This window comes from Parasteatoda tepidariorum, chromosome 4 (assembly GCF_043381705.1).
Source record: "Parasteatoda tepidariorum isolate YZ-2023 chromosome 4, CAS_Ptep_4.0, whole genome shotgun sequence".
Lineage (NCBI taxonomy): Eukaryota > Metazoa > Arthropoda > Arachnida > Araneae > Theridiidae > Parasteatoda > Parasteatoda tepidariorum.
Genome location: NC_092207.1, coordinates 4,335,869 through 4,342,112, shown reverse-complemented (window position 1 = coordinate 4,342,112; position 6,244 = coordinate 4,335,869).

Below are 6,244 nucleotides of genomic sequence, written 5' to 3'. Positions count from 1 at the left end.
TTGGAATTAAAATAACATGCATAAAATTTTGACTCTTTCGCTTTGGTTGCGATTGCAAGTAGCCCAAAAAGTCTTTTAGCTTAGATAGTTGGGCATTATGATTTTTCATTTGTTTTTACTTAGTATTTTTTGTTTTCTTCACTCTCAGGCGGAAAATTACGTCGAATTTCTTATAACTCCAGAATCAACTCAGTGTTAATGTCCTAAATTCGGACATAGACTACAGGGAGCATTTGACTCCCTCGGCCCTAAAATTCTTTACAAATTTCAATAAATCCATGCGAGATGTGTAAAGAATTAAAAAATTTTCATTGGTTTAGAATTAACCATTGTTGTAAATTAAACTGCGGACTATTCTTTCTTTTTCGAATATTAACAAAAATATATTTTGATTGTTGCTAACTTACAGTTCCATTTAATCAAACAAAGAGTATATTCGAACGTTTTACTTAACCTTTTCGTGCGGAACCACAGAAAAGTTCTTTAAACGATTAGACTATACCAGCCACCTTCGGCAAACAGTTTGGTAACCATTAAAAATTATCAGGCATAACATCTCAACTTAAATTATATAATTAATGCACTGCTGTATTTAAATACTCTAATTCTTCAACCCCTCCTCCAAATCTAATGTCCTTCAAAAATAAATTTTTTAACAGTTCTCAAAAATTCTGTTTTAGCTTTGATAGGAAGCTTTTCTCGATAACTACCGTGTAGCATAACTCGATAACTTCCGTAACCCTTTCCGTTTTACGGAAGAATAGAAAGTCAAACATTTCGTAGACTAAAAACACTAGTTTCAAAAGTCTATGGGTCACTCGAATTTGTGCTCCCAGCCATGGCTATTTGAAAACGAAAAGGTTAGGAAAAGAACAAAAGAAGGTCAGTTTAAGAGAGATGGTCTTGGTGACCTTTGCTGCTATTATAAGCCATAAGTGAAAGGAAGAATCGTCCGAATTCGGGAGAAACGGGTTAACTATAATGTCACCCTTTTCTGTTGTCAACCTCCAAAAGGTTATTCAACCATCATTTCGAACTTTTCATTTCAAATTTCTTTTAAGAGTTACTATTTTTAAAATTTCACCGTAACGCTTTGGTTTACTAAATTTAGTCAAACGCGTTTAAATAAATCTTGTTCGCAGAATCCTGTTTAACGTGGGTTGGTATTTTCACGAAAATGTGTTTAATAAACAGTTGATTTGAGTGAATATAAAAGAAGGGGGACGATTTTTTTGTGTTTCCTGTGTCCCCATAGTTCTGCATTGTAGTTAACAGATAAGGTGTTATTAATTACATTTCAAGTTATCTTTTTCTTGGACAGTCTGTTACTAATCGAGCCTTTTGTGTAATTTATATATCAGCACTGCTACTTTGGATAACAAAACTTAAATCCGCGTTACATTGTAACTAGACATTCCGTTTATAGACTTAGAATTAAGAGCACGGATATTTTTACATTTTCTTTATTTGCAAACAAAGTTTCTTTTATTTATAAACCTTAAGCTTTATGTTAAATAAAGTAACGTAATTAAGTAATGCTACTTTGTTTAACAAAAAGAAAATGTACTCTTAATATTCTAAACTTCTCTTATACTCTTAAATTTTTTTATTAAAATATAGATGAATGTTAAAAAAATCTAATGCTTACAATCTTCAAAAATTTTAATTGTGTTTGGGTAACATCTCAAATTTTTAAAAATGTCATAAGTCTGTTAGACTCCTTTATAGTTATTATCAAGGATTAAAAAGTGTGGAGTCTCTCTCTCTCTCTTGCTCTTTTTTATTTCTTTTTTTTCTATTGTATTACCTAATAAGTTTACTAGGAATGCACACAGGCTTAAAAAATGTCCATGAGAAATTAAAATTAAAAAAAAAATAATGGCATCACTTTTAATGTATCTGAAAACATTATGTATATAAAAATTAATATTTTTTTCATTCATTTGGAATGTGAAAAACCATCTTTAGTACAGAAAAATGTACTTTAGATTTTGATATTTAATTTTAAAAAAATAAAAAATAAATGATGAAAGTGATTTACATTTCAAGAAAGCTGATTTTTTGCAACACTGAGATAGGACCCAAAGACGCGATAAAACTCAGTATAAGAAAGTAAAGCCATCACCATAAGCACGTAAAGGTTATTAATTAATTAGTTTTTTTATATTTTGTATTTGGCAGGTTTCGCCACGAGCCAAAACTTAAATTTTGCTTAACTTAATGTAAATATTGGGTTTTTAAGACTGCAAAGAGGCAGAAGTTCGTTTGATTAAACTGCGTCAAACAAAAATTAAAATAATATATAAGCGAACTATACTTGAAATTACTTTTATGACTAGAACTAGTGACTAGGACTTCAAAAAAAGGACTGACGAAAAAAGTTTTTGGAAATAAAGACACACTTTCAAACTGATTTAAGAATCCCGAAATTCATGATATTTGGAAGTTATGAAAATTCTATAAACTTAAAAAAGGAACTTTTGTGGCGATTGAANACCGAAATCAAGAGACTGTCGACTTTCACCTGTCAACAATCATAGTCGTTTTTGTGAATGTCTGAAATATTTATTATATCCAATTTAATGTTAATTTTTGCGTTGAAATTATTCTATTTTTTCGATATTTTAATATGTCCTGAGGATAGATTACGAGAAACATCAATGTTCGGTGCACTGGGTAGTGGCACTGAACCCCCAAATGAACATCAGTGTAGGGTATACCGGGCAGTGGTATATAATTAGACCTAGTATATATTTCAGACATTAATCAAAGTGACTGCGTGATTCTCAAAATTCACCGGTGGAAGTCAAAAACCACAAATTTCGGCCATTCACAGTAACAATTACATATCATCTTCTTCAAAATGTGTGTATTTCTGTAACACATGTATTATTACAAATATAGTTACTGAGTTATGAAAATTAGTAAAATCTTATTTCATTATATTTCAATTCCATCTATTTTAGGATTTGTGAAAGTTATACTATTTGAAAGGGTTCGTACTCACCTGGAAAAAATAAATAACTGGTATCAATTTCGTTACAAAAAAGCTAAAAATTTCTTGATATTAGTTTTGACTGTCGAATCAAAATTGCAGATCAGTCACCTTCGGACCTAAATATATTTACTTAGAGAAAATGAAATATTCTGGTAGCTGCAAACATAATAATATTAAAAAAAAGTATATGAATATTACTGCCACTTTTTAATTTTTTCCAGGTACATTATACGAACCCTCTTTGAGGAAGAAATATGAATTACTTTTATTGATAAACCATTAAAAAAGTAGTAAAAACTAAAATCACAACAACTTCTAAGAAAAACAAAATCAATTGGCCGAAAGGGTTTTATTATGTACAAAAAATTTTGGGCGCACAGTGCAACTCAGGATATATATGAATAAATAAGAATAAATAATAACAATATAAATCATCAACGTATATACAAATGTCTTCTCAGACTCTATGCCTTTTTAGACTGTAAAAAAATGAAGAATTAATTATTAATTTTTATTATTACAGAGTAATTTAAGAAATATTTACAATAATAATTAACTATACTTTTTTCTAGACAGCATATTCTATTATGCGGTTTGTAAAAAATAAACAAAAAAGCAAAGAATGGTTTAGAACGTTCTAACCTGTTCAAAACTCCATCAAATCTTGACCCCAATGTATCATGGGATCGAACTTATAAAGCCTTTAATGGCTCATCAGCACTCCTAATATTTGAATTTTGAATAATTCCATCAGCCAGTGTGCTATCAGGAATCAGAGAAGTGCTGATATCAGTTAGACAATTATCACCACCTTTTTCTCCACCTTGATCATAATAGATCTATTGTTTATCATGAAAATAGGTGATTCAGTTTTAGCAGAAATGAAAACTAAAATCAAAAATCCAGATCCAGGAATCAAAGAAGCCAGCTTCTTTTTCGCGAGAAAAAGGGAATGATATTCAATTTAAATTGGTCAAATATGTTATGCAAACATTTAAGATGTAATTTATATGATGAGTCATTGGATAAAAGAATTGTACAATCTTTAATTAAAAATGGGTATGATTACCATAATGTGCTGTTTAAACGATATTGTTGTTATGAAAGAAGTTGCCGCATTAACTCATTTTGTATTAAAATTGTTATTAACGGAGACAATTTTTGGAAAGTTTATTTTATTCCATAACCGTCGTTGAACAGTCGACCTAATTTTAGGTTTACGACTACTAATGTTTAATGCCGTAGCAATGTAATTTTGAACCCAATACAGAATACAAGAGAACTCCTGGATCAAGTATTGGGAGAAATTTGTCTTCGGGGAGGAGTTTTTGATGGAACTAACCCGCATTTGCTTTACCTGGAGAGGAAAACCACGAAAACCTCCCATGGATAGCCTGACGGCAAGGGAATTCTAACCCACTATCCGTCTACCACTGAGGATATTTCACGTCAGCACTGTGGTCGGTGCAAGCCGGAAGCGGAATTCGTATAGACCAGATATCGTTGGGATTCGAATCCGGTTCACCTCGTTGGAAGGCGAACGCTCTATCCCCTGAGCCATCACAGCTCAATTTTAGGATATCAGCGATTCCCGAAAAACAAAACTATGTGATATTTTAATTTGTTAAAACAGATAACAATATGAAGGGGCATTTGATTAATTTGTCTGCCTATAGTCACTAATACTTTTCCATACTGTAAAAAAAGTTTATTTGATTTAGAAGTTTGCTGTTAGAAGATAATTATAATTTCCAATCTGTTTCATTGTTGTATAAAGTTTCTTAGGTAAAGTTTTAATTATAGTTTTCTTTTGCTCTTAATTAAATGCAGTCTCAAAGGAAGCTAAAAAAGAATGATCTATCTTATGGTTAAAATTAAAGTAAGACTGATTAAACTTGCATGAAATTAAATATATTTCAAGTTTACCTGTCTTTGGCATTTCCTCATTTTTAACCTAAAGGTTGAATCTCTTCTGATATCCGTAAAATTTGCCCTTCTTATTCTCGAAGAAGTTCCAATATTTTTGTCCTTTAGGTTTTGGCAAATGTGAGTAGAAATCGATCTTCTTTTTGATGAATCCTAAGAAAAAAGAAAAACAAAAAACGGTCAAGGGTATTTCTAGTGATTCATCTTTATTATTTCAAAAATCAAGTGATTAGTAATTGTATGTTACAAAAATAAGTGTTATTCCGTGTTCATTAAGTGTTATTTTAGTACCTAAGCAAAAAATTATTCTTTTTTTTAATAAAATTTTTCAGGGTATTATTATAGGTACGATACAATATGCAATGCTTAGTAATGTTTAATCAGAACAGAAAAAAAATATCTTTCATGCTATAAAGTAATTAAACTCTGAAAATCACATCATAATCTCTAACAAATATGCGAAAATCATAAACGCATTAATGAGGGACTTATTTTAATCGAAATCGAGTGAATTGAAATTTGTATTTTAAAATCAAAAATTTTTTTATCACTAAAAACTTATTAGGAATGTTTGGACAAAGTGAAAGCTGATAAATACTTTTTCGATCATAAATTCGAATTTACAATTCATTTCTTTAAATGAAAAGGTATTACGCAACTTTAATGTTGCGTGTAATCAATGTAATTTGATATTGCACAAACAAATCAAACTATACATGTCTTTCTGAGATGTTTTCACTTTTTACGATATAAATTATGCTAATAATTTATATTCAAAAACGTCATGTTTACTAGTTTTGGTTCATCGCTTTTAGCATACTTTAAATGCAAAAATAAATTTTGTTTACCTAATAAAGAATAAATAAAATTTTAAAACTACGTTTTTCAAGGGAAATGAAAATATTAAAATGATTTTTTTTAATCTCACTGAGAAAGAAAAACGTAGAGTGCATCACTTTTGAAATACGTGAAGGGAATTTATTGTGGAGATATTAAGATGGTGAAGCGTACTACGTTTTTCATTTTTAGTGCGACCGAAATTGATTTAAAAAACCATTTCCTAGAAATTTTATTTGTTTTTATTGAATAATTTTTAGTTTTGTGTTTGTTAATTTGTAAATTTCGACTGGTGATCAAAGAAATATAAATTGCATCACTAAGCTAACTTGCCTAGAAATCATTTAGCTAACTTAATATGCTAACTTGCACAATTTATTTGACATATCAGCTAACCTGTATTGTTATAAGGTACAAAGTTACTGTTGACATTTATGCCCTCTTAATATTCGGCAGTTGAGCAGAATTTCAATTGAAGATACA